General features: G+C 41.3%; 1 long non-coding RNA gene across 3 annotated transcripts in view; it reads right to left on the reverse strand.

Annotated features, from left to right (window-relative positions):
- LOC141759302 (uncharacterized) overlaps nt 1–21,149 on the reverse strand; it is a 162,534-nt gene that overhangs the window by 48,914 nt on the left and 92,471 nt on the right. For 2 of the 3 annotated variants that reach the window (XR_012592093.1, XR_012592091.1), the window contains exon 3: nt 6,796–6,864. The exons of the other annotated variant lie outside the window; for it this stretch is intronic. This is a non-coding gene — a long non-coding RNA (uncharacterized LOC141759302). The remainder of the gene's footprint in view (nt 1–6,795; nt 6,865–21,149) is intronic. 3 annotated transcript variants of the gene reach the window in all.

Genomic DNA, 21,149 nt, shown 5'->3' on the forward strand with positions numbered 1-21,149 from the left:
GTAAGTTTGGTAGGGCACCAATGGGGCTTGGAGCAAGTTATTTAAGTGCCTTTTAAACTGGGTGCTGTTGCACGTGCATGACTGATCTAAAATTTGTCTGCAGAAAGAGCAGTTTCAGAGATGTTGGTAGCTGCAGGCAGTCAGGAAACACTCATAAGCTCCGGTAAATATTTGAGTTTAGTTTCAGGTTTAATCAGTCCCTCACACAATCAAACATGACATTACCATCAAACATTACTATTACTAAACAAACCTACGCCCTTGTACCACAAAAACTGTACAAGTGTTAAAATTACTGCCAAAAAATGTTAAACTCGCATCCGGGCGCACACATATAAGGCCTCTCCATTTCTAAGTAAAGATGCAGTAAGTAACTATGAGCAAACATCATAAAACTGTCACTATATATCCTGACAGTAGTGCATGAGACAGATAATCTGTGAAATAAATCCTGTTCCTATGTGTACTACTGTGCTCGTAATGGCATTTCAACGTATCCAAAGGAAAACAACCAATCAGAACCGAGCAGTCTCTACAGCGGCTGTCAATCACTGCTCGTGAAACTGGTGAACTCCGATCAAACGGTCAAACTAGGCAGCGCTGATCAAATATGAATCAATATTCTGTTACTGTAATGCCTATTTCTCTCATATTTTAGTGTACTATTTAGCTGTAAAAGGAGAAAGTTTGTGACCCGGCCAATGGGCGTTGCTTGGTATTGGCTCAACTGTTTTCAACATGGCGGCCAGGACATACTGTTGAGTGTGGTTATGTTTGAAGACTTTTGATAATTTTCATTATTACAACTTTCAATGTGATTTTGAACGAGGTTCTATTACTTCTAAGAAGTTACGGTTTAACTAATGGCTCTCTTTTTCAACTTTTGATTACTAAATTCATATGGATAATGAGATGCCACCTTTGATTACTTAGAGCAATACTTTAACCTCTGAAAGAAGAAATAACATTGTTCTACGAATGAAAAGTTAGTACATAAATATAAAAAAGATGCACCATTGTTTAATTCAATACACTAAGGAGTTTGGCAGCTACAGCCATACTTGGGTCTGGTATGACTTGTAGTTTATGTTAGCTTATGTTAAGTATGTTATTTTATGTTGTGTATGTAAGATAGATAATGCTATATAACTGACATTACTTAAATATAATTTAAAGACTCTTCTCTATGTGTTCTACTGGTATACTACATTTGAACATTTAGCATTGTCCCTTATTTGTTATTTGTGGCCACAGTGGCAGCGGTTTGGCAAAAGTTACATAATCTCAGTCACTTTAATGAATACTAATATATTAGTATCTATACCCAGATATACAGTATGGGACAGAACTATATACAGAAACAAAAAGATGACTTTGGTGCCAATCTCTTGTCTGGTATTAGGTGACCTTACTTTAACACAGTGTAGTAATATAAAAAATATATATATATATAAAAAAAAAAGCTTTTAGAAAGGTGCTGGAGAAAAGTATGGCTTTTCCTAAAATAATTATTTTGATTGTGAATGAATCACTTTCATAAAAATTTTGACGGGTCCAAAAATGAATGTTTTGTTTATCTCTGTGGAAGATATCTGACGTTTAGTTCCCACTTCTAACAAGACTTGTGAGCCAATATTATAACAACGCTGGTATCACGTGGTGTCTCTGGGTCGTCAGCGATCAATTTACCACTTTGTGTTAAAAAACTGGCTGAGTTTGACAGTAAGTGCCTGGCAACCACTTGTTATGAAGTGAATGCAATGGAACAGGGGAGGGAGAATGTGAAATCTAGTGGCTGGATGTCATCAATGTTATCAATAGCACCTTTAACTCTAGATTTACCTTAATCTCAATACAATTGTAAACCTGATCCTAACAACAGTACAATCTTGAGCTGAAACCTGAATGACCTTAAGCAAGTGAGGACCAGAAATATGTCCTCACTTTGGAGTACTTTCCTCAAATTCATTGTCAGGGCATGTAGACACCTGAGCACTTTCCAGCACGTCTTCCACATATTAAAATGCACAGTGTTGAAACATCCTCTCCAGCTATTTCAAGCCACCCAAGTCGCTCAGGCTAACAACAATTAGGCCCCTGCAATTAGTCATCATAATACTGCAGCTCACTGGGCAATAATAATAAATGCGGTTATGGATGGGCTTACCCAAGTGAAGCTAACATCCACCAAGTGCTAATGATAGCAAGACAGTGCACATAATAACAAATTGTGCTTTGCCTTCATAATGAGACACATGAGCTGAATAAAACAAGGATAAAGGAGGCAAAAGAAGGAGCTACAGCTTACTGAGAGCTAACAAAGGATAACAATTGCAAACATGGGCACGATCGCCAATCAATTTGCTGAAACGAAGCCCGAGTGCAACATTTATTGAAAGATATTAGTATGATTTATGCACTTGTCTGTGCAACATTCTTTTTTTTTTGCTGTAGGCGAAGGGCTGAGGAGTTGGAGAGAATTTTAAGGACTCTAATAGCCCAAGGAAGTGAAAAGTCATTCTGCTGCATTTCATACTTTCAGATATGTGTGAAGGTCAAACTACCTCTCTCACACACCCACGCATGGATGCTCCTCCTGGTTTTTTTTTTCGCCAGTGTATTGAAAATCACTTTATCTTCTGTCCTGTTCTGCTTGTTCTCTGTGTTGCCAAGTGCCCCTATGCTGTGACTTTGTGTCTTACGATTTCACAGGACACAAAATGATTTGTCCAGTACAAGAGTTCATTGATAGCTCATCAAATAACTACTCAGGATGCTCTAATGTAACTTGAATTTAGGGCTGTCGCAATAACAGCAATGTTGCCATAGCGCGATATTGACAAGCCAACCGCAGGGGTTTGTAAGCAACCACCACAACTGCTATGTTCACGTTTTTTTATTTTTTAATTCTTTGCAATGGGGGTGCCACATATTTACACTTTGCTACAAATGGCAGCACGAGGCGCTGGGTGTCTATTCTGTGCTGAGCGCTGCACGTATGGTGTTTTTTTCTGGTCATTGATTTGAAAAATATTTAACTTTGGGTAAAACTCCACAAAGACCAACCATCACATCCTACATGTAGCTACAAGGGCTGAACAACAACAAGAGTGGAGGAGAAATTAATACACACAGACCGGCGGGTCCGTCCTCTCTTCCTACATGCTTCAGCCTTCCCTTCATTTAGAGCAAGTACCTTGTGCCGACATTTTGATATTCCGTATCACAGCAACCAGACGCGACCAAAGTGCAGCTGAAAAAACGCTGAGCCACATTGCTCTTCTGTGTTCTGCACTTAACAATAAACAAATATTGAATTAGCTTTAAAACTATCATCTTTGTAATTTAAAAAGCAAAAATATAACTAATAATAATATAACAATAAAGCTTATTTATAACGCACTAAAATCAGGATGAATTAAGCATTTTTTCTTTCTCGCTTGTGATACCCGTTATTATTCAATAACGGTTTTATTCAACATATTTTTGTTCCCGGTTGCTCGATATATTACGTCACCTGCTCTGCGTGTCGCTCGTTGTACTACGTCACTCACTGCGGGCGTCCACAGACTTATAAAGGTGTTTCTGATACGTAAAAGACAAATGTAATCCGTGAAAAAATATGTTTCCTTCCAAATGTAATTGAGAAACGCAACTTAGTTGTATGGGAACGTAATTTTTAGGATTTAGGATTGCACATATTCTGTTATAGCCTACAAGGTACCGCGGTATACACACTGTATCTTCCATTGTATTCCTTTCCATTTGTATGATTACTACAGTCCTGCAGGAAGGTTATTGCTGATGTCGATGGATTGACAACCCCTCTCTCTCTTCAGATACAAAACAGGTTGGAAACTGCGAACGCACCACAGAAATAGCCAGGACCCACAATGCACCGGGCCTGGCAGCTAGGAAGCAGATGGGTTGGCTGGCCTTACTGGATAGCATGGGCCCAATAGTGGCACCGGTTGTTGCTTTTGATGAGCTATGCACATAAGAAACCAGAACATCTGGTCTGACCATGTGGCACCTCCATTTGTCCAAGGCCCCTTGAAGCAAGCCCTCACACACACACACACACACACACACACACACACACACACACACACACACACACATACACACACACACCTTCCACTGCCAGCTGCATCCACGCAAATGTGAGCTAAATCCAATGAATGATGCATGTTATTCACAGTGGGGTGGTGAGAGGCTGGGTGAGATGAAGGAGGGTGGGGTAGGTGTGGCGAGCCCACCGCCCCTCGACAGAGCCCCCACTTTCTCCGTCATCCTTTTCTGTGACTTTGATTAAAAATCATCCCACTCTTCCCCAAACAACTCATGAATATGCAGCAGGGTAATAAGCCCCGGCTCAAAGCAACTGATTTGTCAATTGTCTGCATTTCATCAAGATTGAGTAACACCTCAAGGGTGCTATAATCGAAAGCTGTAAAAAGAAGAGGGAGGAAAGAGCCTGTTCACCATTAGATTGCTGCGTTATCTTAATCATTAGGCACTTCGGGAGCTTAATTAACAACCTGACATGAGCTGGGTAGAGAATTTGGAGTTGATTGGTTGTCGGAGGTGTTGAGTGAGTATACCGAATGCTAAGTCAGGGGATGAATTCTAGCGAGAGAGAGAAGAGCGGCTGATTCGCTTTCAAAAACCAACTCAGCAGCAGCCATTAGACTGTTTTAATTAAGCATAATTAGAGATGCGATTACAATGATGGGTTTGATAACCAGTATTAAATCATTCATCCATAAATGTTATGTTAAAATAGATGAGGGGGGAAAAACGAGAGAGAGAGAGAGAGAGAGAGAGAGGATGGGCGGAGTGGAGGTGGAGTAGTGAGTAAGATGTAGGGAATAAATATGTGTGTGAGAGAGTGTGAGAAAGAGAGAGAGAGGAAAGAGAGGAAGGGTGAGAAAGAGAGAGGGGGGGGGGGGGGGGATGGCTGGCAGGCTGCCACCAATTAGTTGGATGTGCTCAATTGCAGGAATTCTCTGGTGTCGTGACTCATGTTGACAGGTGTTCAGGGTGAATTATTTGTACTGGGGAGACAGAGTGTGCACACTAAACACACACTCACTCACACACACACAAAGCCTGCTCATCCCATAACCCGGCTCTGATATAAATCCAGCATGTTTATTGCTCTGGTCGGCAGGAGAAAATGAGATTGGACACTCTTTCCTCCTTCTCATTCTCTCCTCCTCTTCTCCCCTCTGCTGACTGGCTGACTGGGTCATTTTTAAATGCCTTGTAAATTTGTCAGCCATATTAAGTGCCCATTAAAGGGCACCAAGCTGGAGGAGGAAGCGGGAAAGAGAGGCTCATATGGCAGTCCCTGACTGGCATTGCTCCCGCATCCATCCAGCTTAATGGTGCCCGCCCACTGTGGCACTGGGGAGTCGTAGCTGTGATGTATTGTGGCACGGATGGACACAAGCTGGAAGAGGCAGATTAGCTACTATAGACCAGAATGGTTTGAGGTAACCTGGCTTGGACTGGCTGCTTGGCAGCCGTCATAATGCCCTGGCATGGTGATCCGGGGTCCTCTATCAGAAGGTTTCCTGGGTTATCAGGAGTGTGAGGTACAGTTATAATTGGAACTAACAGTTGGGAAAAGTCTAATGGGTGGTCATTCCAAGAAACAATATCTTAACAGTGCCACTGAAGGACAAAGACACTTTGAGTCGGAGTCCTGTGCACTTTGCCAACTGTGGTGGACTGACTATGCAGGGTGACAGGAGTTTTCCTGTGAAATGTGGGCCAGTGGTTATTCTAGTACAACTGATATGAAAACAAAGCAAATGTCCCATGTTGTTTGTTGGTTCTGCTGTAGGCTGGCCTAGAAGTTTGATTGTAGATGAGTGAAAAACTCATCACATCTCATGTGTCTTTCTTCAGCCAAAACCTTTATTTTGGTATACACCAAGTTCCTCTTTACAAACTGACCTGACCTATAATAGCTACAGTGCAACTGATTTAACCTAACAAATATGTGTTTTGCAACCTGTCAGAAATGCCATAATTATGAGTTTAGCATGCATAAACGAAATAGTTTTATATCTTACATATTTTAGAAAAGGGGATCAGAGAGTGGGAGAGCAAGAGAGTGGAGGGTGAAGCTAAAGATCAATGTGCTTTGCCAGACCAGCATGTTCATCATTTATGTCTGCAGTACTCTCCTCCAATTCCGTGGTAAAGAAGAAAGTGGTCTTGATCAATTCATTTCCATCACTGACCTCTGCACCACATATTTTGTCAATACAGGGACGGTCGATAAATCTTTAGCCTCGTCTAAAACAAAGTAGCCAGAGTCTATTTTCACGATAAAAAGCCACTCCGCTCAATCGATGAGGAAGCCAGAAATAACAACTTGTCCATCTAAGGATGCTGTGAGGTTCATGTCTCCCGATACTAAGAAAGGCCTCCACATAAAGCTGGCATTGGTCGACTGTCCATCACAGAGACGGAAGAACAACACACATGACCCCTTAGGAGCCTGTGAAGACTTGAATTCAGTGTTGTATGTAGAGTGTTAGAACAAGTCAGAGCTCAACAAACATAATTCACATCACACCATTTTTCTAGTTGTTCTAAGTGTGACGTGTCAGTTCAATAACTGCAGGAGACACGATGAATTCAGATAATCACATGAATGAGATGGTTTCTGCAGTTTTCTACACTTCACCAGAGCTGCTTTTGTGTTTTCTAGCGGAACTCAGCGTCGACAGTGTGGCCAAAGTTCAACTAAGAGAAACTTTGACCGTTAAACTCACTTACCTCAACAACCCACGATTAACAGCCTTCCAGCAGTAACAGCAGGGGGCAGATAGGATGGCGCCAATTTCACTGTAGAGAGGAATGGAGAAGTTCATTTTGAGTATCTCTGAAGTCATGTAACTTTACTCTCCACTACCAGGACTTAGAAAAAAATGTCAAACAAAGCGGGAAACATTATTATTCAAAAACGAATAGTCGATCGACAGAAAATGAATCACTATTTTGATAATAAACTAATCGTTAAAGTAAATATTTATTGGTTTCAGCTTCTCTATTGTTATGATTTTTCTTATGTGACTGAACTGACAATCTTTGTAGCTAATATTTTTGGACTGTTACGCAAACATAACTAGCAATTTGAAAAGTAATGTTGGACTTTAGGCAATTGTGATTTTCACTATTTTCTCACTATCTTCTGTTTATACATATAATAATAATTGATAATGAACATTATTGTCAGTCAGTAATTCCTTAGATAGTTGCACTGTCAGAGATGATTGGCACACCAGATAAGATAAAAATTAATTAATTAAAACTGTAATTGTTTAGATTTTGATATAGGCTGTAGCATCGTAGTCAACTGCTTTTTAGCAGGGCTGTGTATCGACAAAAATGATACGTATTCAATATACGATAGGATTCAATATATTGCGATATATTGCGATACTGTAAGCAAGGCAATATTGTGATTTTTATGCCTCCACACCAGAGGCATTATGCTTTGGGTTATTCATCCGTCTGTTTGTACGGACATATGTACTGTAAAAACAATATAGTGTTTTTGAGAATCGATACAGTATCACAAAATATAATATCACGGTACTCGAGTATCGATACTTTCTTACGCCTCTAGTTTTTAAGATGTGCTCTTGATTCAAATGTTAAATTATACTTTGTGCAAACTATACAAACGTTTGCATTTGTTTTGAAAGCAAAGCGAGCCTTCTTCTAAATATCAATATCTTGTGCATGACGTGAAGTATGTCATATGTTTGTATACAGTATATACGCACGCCATGTGTGATTATGCATTACACTTCTGTTCAGACACGTTATTATACAATCTTTCCCTCTACTTTCAATACACATCCCTCTTCCGCGTCCTCTCCTCCCTGCAGCTGCTTTAATGAAGTTGTATGGAGCAGCCGTCTCCCTATGCTGAGACTGGATATGAAAGAGAGCCCTCAGAGCCATGGCGGCGTAGGGCTCTCTCCCTCCCACTAATGAGCTGAGCTTTCAATGCGCCCACTAATTAGTTCATCTATAACTCTAAGCACTCAATTACTCTCCACCAGCACCAGCACCACCACAGAGAGCCGAGAGAGGCGATAAGACTGACAAATGCCTTGGCACACACACACACACACACACACACACACACACACACACACACACACACACACACACACACACACACACACACACACACACACACACACACACACACACACACACACACACACACACACACACACACACACACACACACACACACACACACACACACACACACACACACACACACACACACAAAATGGCTTTGAGCTGTGAGGCCCAGGAGAAGTTTTTCTAAACTTCCCACGCTCAAACATGCTGTTCAGGCAAAACACATTGATCTTCAGTTTCACCCTCTGTCTCTGGTGTTTTTCTCCGTCTCTCTCACTCTCCCACTCTCTGGCTTCCTAAATGCATGATTCATGGATTAACATAGATGTGCACACTGACAGATGTCCACAAGCAAGTGCATGATTGTGTGAATTTTAAGTGCAATATGCAAGAAATACTGTCATATGCTCTCCTAAGCATCGTATCTGCCTAGCATAACAAAAGCGGCAACAAAAATCAAATTATATCTCATTATACACATGATAAAATGAAGCAAAAATAATTGAGTTTTAATTGTTTTTTCTGCATTTCCTTTGCCCTGCCACCCTTGCCAACCCTCACGATTTTCCCGGGAGACTCTTGTGTTTCATTGTCCTTTCCTGGTATTCCTCCCGGGGTCACAATTCTCCCATATTTCTCACGGTTTAAGGCAAATTTTCACACCTTTTTTTTCTTTTTCATTATCTCAACCTGTTTCTGGCACTGTACAGCGTGTATAAGCCCTACTGTTTCCACCCGGACGACAATACAGCGACACCAAATGTTGTTTCCCAGCAGAAGAGAGCTGCTCACGACACAACACAGTTTGAGCTGCACTTGCCGCACATCACAGCGTGCAGCAGCCAAAGATGGGCTTTGCTCAACGCAATGAAAAGCTGTCGTGGCGTGGCACAATCCATTGGTAATAATGGGTTTCAGAGCGCAGTGGTGCCGCTGTTTCTGAGAGGGCCTTCAGTGAGTGAGAGTCGGATAGAAAAATGGAGAGTACTAAGAGAAAGAAATACTCAAGCAGGGGCAAAAACGGAATAAATGAATAAAAACTGATGAATATTAGTTTATGCCAGAGATTCTTGCAACTTCAAGCCTTGGGGCACATTTTTCAGAGTTTTTCCAGACAGTTAAAAGTCCTATTAAAAGTCAAATTAAAAGAAGGCCTATTTAACATAAAAATGCTGTTGCAGTAAACTTATTATTTTGTTATTTAGATTTTTTTAAAAGCCACCATAATGCAGGAAAGGAAGTCTCTGAAACTCAGATTTTTCTGGGGGAGGCCCCCGCTTTGGTTTGAAATCCTCCCCATTTTTGAGATCCCAAGGTTGGCAAGTATGCCCCTTTATATGTTACACCCATGTTTGAAAGGAAACTGTGCAGGTTAGACATGAACGCAGCAAGAATTACAAACACTACTCAGGCCCATCCCGTGTTCACTGTTTTCCATATTGACTGCAAGCTCTGTAACATCTTGACCAATTATAGCAACATTGACAACATCATTATTCACATGGACACCTGCAGTACATCACCAGACTTCAACAAACTCATCAACACCACTTGTGGATGAAGCCCGTGGACTTGCTCGGAGACTTGCTCGGATCTTTTCAGTCCTTTACACCTGACTCAAGGACTGGTGTGTATTGACTGAGCTCCCCCTATTAAAGCTAAATTGATCGAGTTTTGGCTGGTAGGGGGGGGGAGTAAAAAAAAAAAAAAAAATCGAACCAAGCTGACAGATACACAGCCACCACACATCACTGGCTTATCAAGTTGTTATGTGTTAGCAAATCATTGCCTGCTTACACACACAGCAGACACAGGGAAAGATTAGCATTCATTTGGAGTTGTGTTCCTCGCCACATGATGAATGTATTCACTCATTTAGCTCTGTTTGGACTCCAACAACTCCACAGAAAAAGATCTGAGTCTTTAAAAGCTATACAGACAAATTTCTTCAGCAGCTAGTCGTTAACTATGTCTTCAGTAAAAAAATATCATATAAACCATTTGTATGCTACCATAGGGTATATTTCTGTTTGATTTCAATTTGACTTTAAAATGTATTTATATCTGTTCTTTTCATAGTTTTAAAGCTTAAAAACAAGAAAAATAGATATACAGTATCTGAACAGAGTCATTGAGAAAAACAGCTTTGTGCCTTTTTTGCACAGGCATATTTATTCTCTCAACGTTTTAGCAGATACTGTATGTTTTTACTCTATTACTCTATTCTACAGACATTGGTGGTAAACAAGTTTTTTAATCAGAATCACAGATATAAGAAGTGGACTTAGTCACCGTGACTCCACCCATTGGTTTGTGGACTGCCGTTTTGAAGCCTCGAGCTCAGCTTTTTGGCTGTCGCCATCTTGGATTTTGGTCGTCGCCATCTAGTTTTTTTGCAACTAGAAGTAACACAAGAGGGTGGAGCTAAGTACAACCGAACGCTGAATAAGACATTTTTAGACAACCAAAATGTTACAATTAACTTTTATGAACTGAAAACACACTGTGAAAGGGTTAAAGTTGTAAGACGAAAACATGGACAACAGCCAAACCGGACAACACCGTGCTAGCAACCACAGGGTAGCCAGGCCCTAAAGTATCCCCTGCTTTATGGTCTATTTGACTCTAAATGGGACCATAATTTACTAAATGAACATCATACTGTATTGAAGAAGACTTGAAACTAGCGATTGAGACCATAAACTCATGTTTACAATGTTTACTGTGGTAATAAATCAAGTGAGAAGTAGGCTCATTTTCTCATAGACTTCTATACAATCAGACTTCTTTTTGCAACCAGAGGAGTCGCCCCCTGCTGGCTGTTAGAAAGAATGCAAATTTAAGGTACTTCAGCATTGGTTTCACTTTTCAGACATGGAGGTTGCCAATTGATGAGAATATAGATGGGTTTATGATTGCTGTAGTGAAGCCGGTGCAAGGTGCGTGCGCCAGAAAATTATGCAATCAGGGCATTCACATCGTGCGCGAAGGCTCCGCAAGTTGTCGTGGTGCTTGGTTGTACACCTCTGAATTTTTGTAACAACATTCCCACTGCGTTTTTCATTTCAACATGGACGCCTTCGAGGAAAGACTGGCCCGAGCAGGTTCGCCTGTACTGAATCTCTACAACTGTTCTTTGAGACCACACCACAAATGTCATTAAATTCTTGGAAAGCAATAGGAAACACACTGGGGAAAGAAGAGGCTTTTTGCTGCAAGCTGTGGAAGAATATGAGAGATCTGGTAACATTCTTATGGTAACATTCACTGACTTCTTGCTTATCAACAGACTATTTTGTTTCTATGCCACCTGACGTTTCGGACCATATTGCAACGACAAACGGAGGCCCGCGAGTATAAACAAAGCTGATGTTCTCCTTAGTGAAAACACATGCTACAGAAGTTTCCCCATGATATATAATTGTGATAGTATAACTATTTTCTGCACATAGCCACACTTGTTGGCAACACTATGACCATGAAGAATATCATGATTTGTTAAGTTACTATCATGTTTTGGTCATACAAAGTTATCTAGTCATAGCAAACAAGTCAGCGCCTTTGACCCCTTCAGCCGTCTTAGAAAATCATTCAATAGACGTACGGAGGTTTGCACAATGTGGTTTCTTGAGAAAACAGGGGGGGTGGGGGGGGGGGGGGCAGCACATTTAACTAATTATTTCCCCACCCTCTTATGATGTTTAACCTAAAGTCAATGACCATTAATAGCCTGGTGGGAACTTTTGTGCAAGCTTCCCTAAATCTATGCAAATAAATAACAGGTGGCATTATCACCTCATTTGCACAGCCACTAGCCTGTCTACTGTGTACCAACATGCAAATCAATGACAGGGTCAACGCTCTATCAAGTTATTGTACTAACCTAATACATTTCCTCTGTATTCAAATGTGAATAAACAATGATAGACAAAACTTTATTGTCTCAACATGAGAAGAGGAAGTTCTCTAATCATACTGCCATCTGGTCTATAGAGGTATCTACTGTATATGAAAACCAGTTGTAAAAGAATCCAGGTGTGTGTAGGAAATATGACAATCAACAACTAAATTCAGAGATACAGATGAGCATCTGTACGATACAAACATCCATACATATGCTTCTCACACACTTTCGTTTCCTTTCTCCTCTGACTCGACTCCAACAAGCAGCAGCTAAATAAAGAGATCAGCTGGGGGCTCTGCAGTGCCTCCATAAAGGAGGGTGCAGCTCCATTACCTCATGTCTCATGGGCCAGAAACAAAGACTCAGCAGGGTCACTGCTGCGGTTGGTTGGCTTAGAAGTCAATAACTTGCCTTTTAATGGATACAGATATAAAGTGGTATAGTTGCATGGGAACATACAGTACTGTATAGGTGTATTGGGCCTTAACTGAAGGAATTAACTAAAGATTGTAAGCAGTGCAGTGTTTTAAAGATCAGGGCCAACCTGTTACTACACTAGTATGTGGACACCCTTATATACTTTTGTGTACTTTTGGTCTGGGGCTGTTCATTATAGTTTGGGCGAGATCCCTTACTTCTAATTAAGTGAAATCTTAATGCTACAGCACTGGTTCCCAACCTGGGCCATGTAGTGTAATCGAATGGTAGACGACACCAAAACATAGCTGTTGACATTTCCAGTACAAGCAGAAGAAAATGTCACTAGTTTACCACTTTTATTATTCTCATTATAAGTAATTACAAGATATGTTGATGAGTCAGACACCACTTGAGCTCCACTTCCCCATATCAAAGAGGAAACATCATTTATGGCCGGTTGGTTGAGGTGTTAAGAGGGAGCTTCCGAATGAGGTGGAAACAGTCAAACGGGACTCTTCGCTTCACACTCACTCTTCCAGTATATCACCCAGGAGAGCTTTTCTGGCTCCACACAAATTGAGGGCCTCTACAAATAGAGTAGTAGGTTGTCTGAGTCCTGCACAGATTCAACTATTGTCCTAAATATTGCATGGGGGTGTATCTCACAAATAAAGTTTTTAAGTCATTTGATGAGCAAAAAGACATCAAACATCCAGCTTTTCTTAGTCTTTATATCATTGTTAACTGAGTATCTTTGAGGTCTGGACTGTTACTCAGAAAACAAGCATTTTTCACTATTTTCTGCCATTCTATAGACTAAATTAATTATCTGATAAAAAAAAAGTAATTATTTGCTGCAGCCCTATGTGAAAGCCTCCAGAACAAAATCTGAGCAGATATTGAATCCAACACAAGTGTACAGCAATGGTGTTGTCAGCATCGGGCTTCCAGGCCTTTAGCCGGGAATGTTTTTTGTCTAGACTCAGAAGCCTTGGTTGCAGCTTGTTATGGGATTAATGTTTAAGGTAAAACATGATTTTGTCATGTAGGCACAGATGACGAGTTAAAGGATATATGATACTTGGGGAGTTGTTGGTAACACAATTTGGAGAAAAGCGAGATGGTCAAAACACTTGATATTCCCTAAATGTTTGTACAAATAAACACGTTTCAGTTCAATAACACAAAGTATCAAATATTACAGCGAATGAAAAAAAAAATTAATCATTAAAAAAATTACAAATAAAAATGTAAAAATGAACTAAAAAAAGTAAAGTAGCAATTAAACACTGGTGCCATAAGTTTGCAAATTCACAACTGCCCTGGAGATGTCCATTTTGTCCAGAGCAATCGTCTTAACTTTAGTATTACAAATTAAGTTTCAAATTAAATGTAATGTTTGCAGTAGCCACACAATGCAGTAAAATTAAAAGAAATTTGGGTAGTGTTCCAGGCAGAACAGCAGGGACCACCCCAAAAAAATTTGGCGCAAGCCTCATATGGTCTGGGCGTAGCCCCAAACCTTGTCAGCTCTTAGAAATGCCCCTGGTCCACAGGATGAACACACACAGTAACTCACTGCTGAGGGAGTTGTTGAAGAATGTCTTTTACGCTGCTGATGCATCACTGTCACTTAGCTGACAGGCCAGATGCTGCAGATATTTTAAGGAAATTGTTACAGATTTGTCAGTTTGTCATGTACATGACTCTGTTAACAGACTGTTTTATGGTAAAATGTTGCCTCTGAAGGTAGAAGTCAAATGCACGATGCTTTCTCAACTAACCGGTTTGGTGCAGTTCAAACAAACATTGGTGTGGACCAAACAATTTGAAGTTATTTTAGTAATCGTGATTGTGGGGATTGTTCCAGACACTTTGTGAAGTGAAAATAGGTTATTAACAAAGGAGTGTTGTACTTGTGTCCAACTCCATGTACTGTATTTTATTAGCAACTTAAATAGCGACTACACTCTTGACAGCAACTATTTCCCTCCATCAGGTGACTCATGTAATTAGGGCCCGAGCACGAAAGTGCCAGGACCCAACGGTGTCCTGGCACGAAGTGCAAGGAACCTATTGTTTTTCTGCAGATTATTATTCTTTTTCTGCCACTAGATCGCGTTTTTGACGACCTTAGCCATCCCCAAAACTCACGAAAAGTGGAGTATGCGTCAGAACTGGTGGGAAATTCAATGTTCTGGAGTGACTGGGCTCGGGTGTCTCCAGGGGGCTCCATAGCGCCCCCTAGAGTACGCAGTTTTTCAGAGAAAGTTTCTTCGATCTTCACGAAATTCAAGTATGTCGTTGCTCGCGCCCTCATACCTGGATTAAATGATTTTGAGATTTCTTCGGCAAACAGGAAGTCAGCCATGTTGGACTTCCTGCGTGATTTTAGAATTTACGAACGCATATTTGAAGACTTTAGGATGCACAAAAATTTATGAAACTTTACACACACATCCAAACTAGTAATTACTTAATTTTAGTGGTGAAATTTTGCTTGGGCGTGGCATGTTGGCTCTCTAGCGCCCCCTTATGTCTTTCAGATTTTGAACATACCTTTAGGTGCTCGGAATCTCATAAAATTTGGCAAAATGATAGACACCTGTGAACTTTATGTAACTGCATAGCCATTAGGCTCAGTGTGTTTTTATTCGGCTCTATAGCGCCCCCTAACGCGTTGAAATTTTAACTTTGTCAAAGTTGATCCGATATTCACGAAATTTGGTATGCATATCCCACTCATCATTTGAAACATATTCCTCATTGGGTTTCATTAGCCCCGCCCACCCAGAAGTCGGCCATATTGGATTTTTATGTCATTTTTGCGTTTTATTGGCCGCGTACTTTAACGAACTCCTCCTACAGATTTGATCATATCGATTTGAAATTTGGTCAGGACCATCTCAAGACCTCGAGGATGAAAAGTTATTAAAATGGTGAGCGTTCACTTAACGAGCGGACCGTGGCGTGGCGGCCATTTTGAGCCATTCGCCAGTTATTGTAACTCAACTGTACATAGTCCGATCTGCCCCAAATCTCTCAGGTATGATGTTGCTCCAGTACTGATGACATGTATATGAAAAAATATACTCATACTCAATGAGCTCCGCCCACCCAGAAGTCGGCCATATTGGATTTTATGTACGATTTTCCCAATTTTTGCGTTTTATTGGCCGCGTACTCTAACGAACTCCTCCTACAGGTTTGATCATATCGATTTGAAATTTGGTCAGGACCATCTCAAGACCTTGAGGATGAAAAGTTATTAAAATGGTGAGGGTTCACTTAACGAGCGGACCGTGGCGTGGCGGCCATTTTGAGCCATTCGGCAGTTATTGTAACTCAACTGTACATAGTCCGATCTGCCCCAGATTTCTCAGGTATGATGGTGGTACAGTCTTGAGGACATGTATATGAAAAATTATACTCATAGCCCCGCCCTAAGACGTTAGCCCCGCCCCCTTTCATAACTCATGAACCGTTTGTCGTACAGGCTTATGGGAGGTGTCATATCACTCAGCAGAGAGTTCCTGTTTTATTCGTTAAGGGCAGCCCCGCCCCCTACACATTAGCCCCGCCCCCTTTCATAACTCATGAACCGTTTGTCGTAGAGTCTTGCGGGAGGTGTCATATCACTCAGCAGAGAGTGCCTGTTTCATTGGTAAATGTTATGCCCGCCCCCTACACATTAGCCCCGCCCCCTTTCATATCTCATGAACCGTTTGTAGTAGAGTCTTGAGGGAAGTGTCATATCACTCAGCAGAGAGTTCATGTTTCATTGGTAAATGTTATGCCCGCCCCCTACACATTAGCCCCGCCCCCTTTCATATCTCATGAACCATTTGTAGTAGAGTCTTGTGGGAAGTGTCATATCACTCAGCAGAGAGTGCCTGTTTCATTGGTAAATGTTATGCCCGCCCCCTACACATTAGCCCCGCCCCCTTTCATATCTCATGAACCGTTTGTCGTAGAGTCTTGCGGGATGTGTCATATCACTCAGCAGAGAGTGCCTGTTTCATTGGTGAAGGTTATGCCCGCCCCCTACACATTAGCCCCGCCCCCTTTCATAACTCATGATCCGTTTGTCGTAGAGTCTTGTGGGAAGTGTCATATCACTCAGCAGAGAGTGCCTGTTTCATTGGTGAATGTTATGCCCGCCCCCTACACAATAGCCCCGCCCCCTTTCATAACTCATGATCTGTTTGTCGTAGAGTCTTGTGGGAAGTGTCATATCACTCAGCAGAGAGTTCCTGTTTCATTGGTGAATGTTATGCCCGCCCCCTACACATTAGCCACGCCCCCCTTCATAACTCGCGAACCGCTTGTCGTAGAGCCTTGCGGCAGGCGTCGTGGCGCTCGTCAGAGTTTCGGTTTCGCGTCGGTCGGCGTCCCGCCAGCAACCCCGACCCGCGAGAAGGGGCGAGGGCCCTTTCATAGCTGCGTGCAGCTCTCGTTCATGTTTATAATTCTTGAAGAAGTCAGCATATACATGAAACAACTATGCCATCACTATGGGTGATATAAGCCTATAACCTTTCCCCACTGGTCAGAGATATTCATGTTCTCAACGCCGATCAACTGCCTAGTTCCACCTTTTTCTTTTACTGTAATCCTCACTCACTCTGCTATCCTGGGGCTCTTTACTTATTTATCACCCTATTTTTTAGGCCCAGGCAGTTATTGCCATCTCGTTTCAAAATTGTACTGCTCAACTCACCTGACAGTTTGTAATGTTTGGCAAAAAGACTTAAATCTGACAAACATAAGTTGGTCTGAGTATGGCACAACATCAAGCTCACCACAAAATATCCTGATCATCAAGTGATTCACCACAATTGTGTCATGAAGAAAGTTTGGCAGGCTCTCACCAAATCATTCTCCTAACTGCCCTGCCCAGCGGTCAACTCCTTTTGGCACTCGGTGGCATCCGCCCTAACAACTAATGAAATAGAAGTGTGTCTTTTTCTCCTGCTCTGCTTTTGTTAAATGATGACTCAGGTTTAGATGCAGTCATGTCTCATAGCCGTATTATGTTAGCTGGTTTAACTGCTGCAAAAAAAAATGTGTTGCTACCCAATGAAAACAACCTCAAAGTCTCAATATGTCACAGTGGTGTTCATCACTATTGGACTTTTTGAGATTCAAAAGTTCCATTGCCAAATTAAATTATACTAAACAGGATGATTTTTGGACTATGGTTGGTAGATTGGTTCTTCTTGAAAAATCTTGATTTTGATGAACTGATGACATTATGCAGACTAATCTAAATACTTACAATTAAGTGGGTACTAGATAAAGATAAAATATACTGTATATAAGATATAAAGATATAAAAACAAACACTAAACAGACTAACTAAAGGGCAAAGGTATCGTTTTACTTTGGTCCAGACTAGAGTTGTACCCGTTTACCATTTTTAATATACATCATGGTGAGACTTTCGATGCGGAGGTGATCAAAAAAAAAAATTAGAGTAAGAAAAAAGAAGGAAAAGTAGAAGGACAATCATAGACTGTAAATAAAAAGTGGACGTAGTCACCGTGACGTCAACTATTTGTTTTTGGACTGCCGTTTTTAAAGTCTTGAGTTCGGCATTTTGGCCGTCACTATCTTATCTTAGTTTTTTTGCAACCAGAAGTGACACAAGAGGGTGGAGATAAGTACCACCGAATGCTGAATAAGACATTTCAACAAAAATGTTATAATTAACTTTCATGAACTGAAAACACACTGCGAAAGGGTTAAAGTTCGAAGACAAAAACACGGACAACTCCCAGACCGGACAACGCCGTGGTAGCGACCTGTCAATCACAAGGTAGCCACGCCCTAAAGCATCCCCTGCTTTATGGTCTATTTGACTCTAAATGGAACCATAATTTACTAAATGAACATCATGCTGTATTGAAGAAGACTTGAAACTAGCGATCGAGACCATAAACTCATGTTTACAATGTTTACTGAGGTAATAAATCAAGTGAGAAGTAGGCTCATTTTCTCATAGACTTCTATACAATCAGACTTCTTTTTGCAACCAGAGGAGTCAACCCCTGTTGGCTGTTAGACAGAATGCAGGTTTAAGGCACTTCTGCACTGGCTTCACTTCTCAGAACCGCAGGTTGCCCACTGATCAGAATATGTCCTCCTTAGTGAAAACAAATTGGCGAGTGATCAAAACTGATATGAGGAGAGTGGAAGTTTTTCACAATGGATGCCTCAGACGAATATGACAGATCTTTTGGCCAAACAAAATCTCCAACCACCAACTGTACAAAAAAACGGTAGCCGGAGCATCACCAAGGAAATTACACACAGACGTCTGAGATGGCTAGGCCATGTGCTGAGGATGGAGCAGGACCGGATCCCGAGAGTCGCCTTAAGATGGACACCACGAGGCAAAAGAAAACCTGGGAGGCCCAAATCCACCTGGCGTAGAACTGTGATACAGGAGCTGGACAAGATGAACCTGTCATGGGGAGAGGCCCAACATGCTGCCAAGGACCGAATGCAATGGAGACAGCTCATTGAAGCCTTATGTCCCATAGGGGATGAAGAGGAGTGAGTGAGTGAGAGTGTAAACAAATGCTACAGAGGTTTCCCCATAGGAAAACTACTTGACCAACCATTTTCTGCCAAACTGCCACACATGTTCAGCGACAACACCATGACCATGAAGATATCATCATGATTTGTTTAGTTACTATCATGTTTTGTTCAAATAGTTATGTAGTCATAGCAAATGAGTCAGCACCTTTGACCCCTTCAGCCTTCTTAGAAAATCATTCATTAGAGGTACGGAACTTTGCACGATGTTGTTCCTTGAGAAAACAAGGGGAAAAATAGCTAATTTAACTAATCATTGCCTCACCCTCTTATGATGTTTAACCTAAACATTCAAACAAGCACTTGCCCCCTGCTTGCTATTAGATAGAATGCAAGTTTAAGACACTTCCGCATTGGCTTCACTTTTCAGACCCCAGAATTGCCCACTGAGGACAAGCAGCACTTTATGCAGGAAAAACTCAGAGATCCACTTTAAAATATCGAGATACAAGGATGTTGCTCTGGACGGAATTCAAAGTTTGCTGAAAAACAGTAAGTAATTGTGGCTGCAATGATTACTGCCTTGGTGGTGAAAATGAACCCACATACACATCTCCCGGACGGGATTGAAATCACTTAGCAAGTAAACTCACCCAACGCCCCTTGGAGAAATAAATCTAGTCCGAATAGGGCTTTAGACCGGTGGCCGGGGTCATAAACACTGTCTGTGAAAGAGCCAAAAAAATCCTGCACACTAAAATTAAACTCACACATTTTACCTTATGAGGGTTTGTATGAACGGATGAATGGATGCCCATACACTGTGCTGTATTTGAAGTAACTCAACTGTCTTAAATTCTAAACAAACAACCTCCTTTAGTGCAGTTTTAAAGCAGTTTTTCTTTTCAGAACAAATGTGAAATAAGTTGGAAGTGTGTTACATTAAGATATGAAAAGTTGAGGTGTATCAGCTACAATGGTGGGTACAGATTTGTTCCTGTGGTTTTTCACTGCACGGTTGGTTATTTTCACTTCCCACAGCCTGTTTATTGCATTCCTGTTTTCTTCGCTTTCTCTGAATCTAACTATAGACAGAAAGTGTGTGTGTGTGTGTGTGTGTGTGTGTGTGTGTGTGTGTGTGTGTGTGTGTGTGTGTGTTGTGTGCATGGGATCAGTGTTACAGTGTGAGTGCGGTTGTTCATGTGCGTATACACACACACTCTACATGGTGTAATAGGCTACGGGGGTGGTGTTCATAGTCTTAAGCAGAATGGATGCAAAATCCACATTACACAACACATTCCCATTCCAGAATAGTGATCCATCAAGCCCCTGCACTAAGCATCTGTACATAAACCTCAATTATGCTAATGCTAATCCCTGGGACATTGACGTGAGTAGGCAAGGAGGCTAACAGCTAAAGACTTTGATGTGTGCTGCCATTTGGCAGGGCCTCCTGAAAGACTAGCGTTGGACCCCAAACTCCACCAGGGCTTAAGAAGGAAAAACCAGCCCGGCCTTCTCTGTTCCTCTACTGATTACAAGGGCTTAGGGGGTTTCTTTTATTTGCCTCTTTGGTATGGACCCAATCATGGGTGTCAGTTCTCTCCACTGCTGCTTGGCAGTGCTTTTTACTCACCCCTCCTCTGTGCCATACTTCTGCTTTCTTTTGTTTTTTATTTGCATCTTGTGCTTGCCTTCCATGTGGTACATTTACATCTGACACCTTCTGTTTTTATTCCCATTTTGGTAACTGACAAAAAGCACAGAACCGTGTACTGTACTATGTGGGAGATTTTATTGCTAGTGTTTAATAATTTTCCAGCAGTTATGAGGGTGTTGATCCCTATTCAATCCTATTCTTATTGCCGGGATCTGAAATAACAAATGTAAATCCTACCATTTTACCTTACTGGGGCTTTAAATGAGAAGAGAGACTCTTAAAGGGACTAAGTGGTCCACAGAAAACCTGTTTCCCAAAAAAAACCGTGGCACTATATACTCGTTGCCTGTTTGCATAATGGGACTTGCGTTATTACAAGTTGCTTTTTGGAAATTGAGCACGTAACTCTAATCTCTTCTCTTAATAAAAAAAAATGGG

This window comes from Sebastes fasciatus, chromosome 2, assembly GCF_043250625.1.
Source record: "Sebastes fasciatus isolate fSebFas1 chromosome 2, fSebFas1.pri, whole genome shotgun sequence".
NCBI lineage: Eukaryota > Metazoa > Chordata > Actinopteri > Perciformes > Sebastidae > Sebastes > Sebastes fasciatus.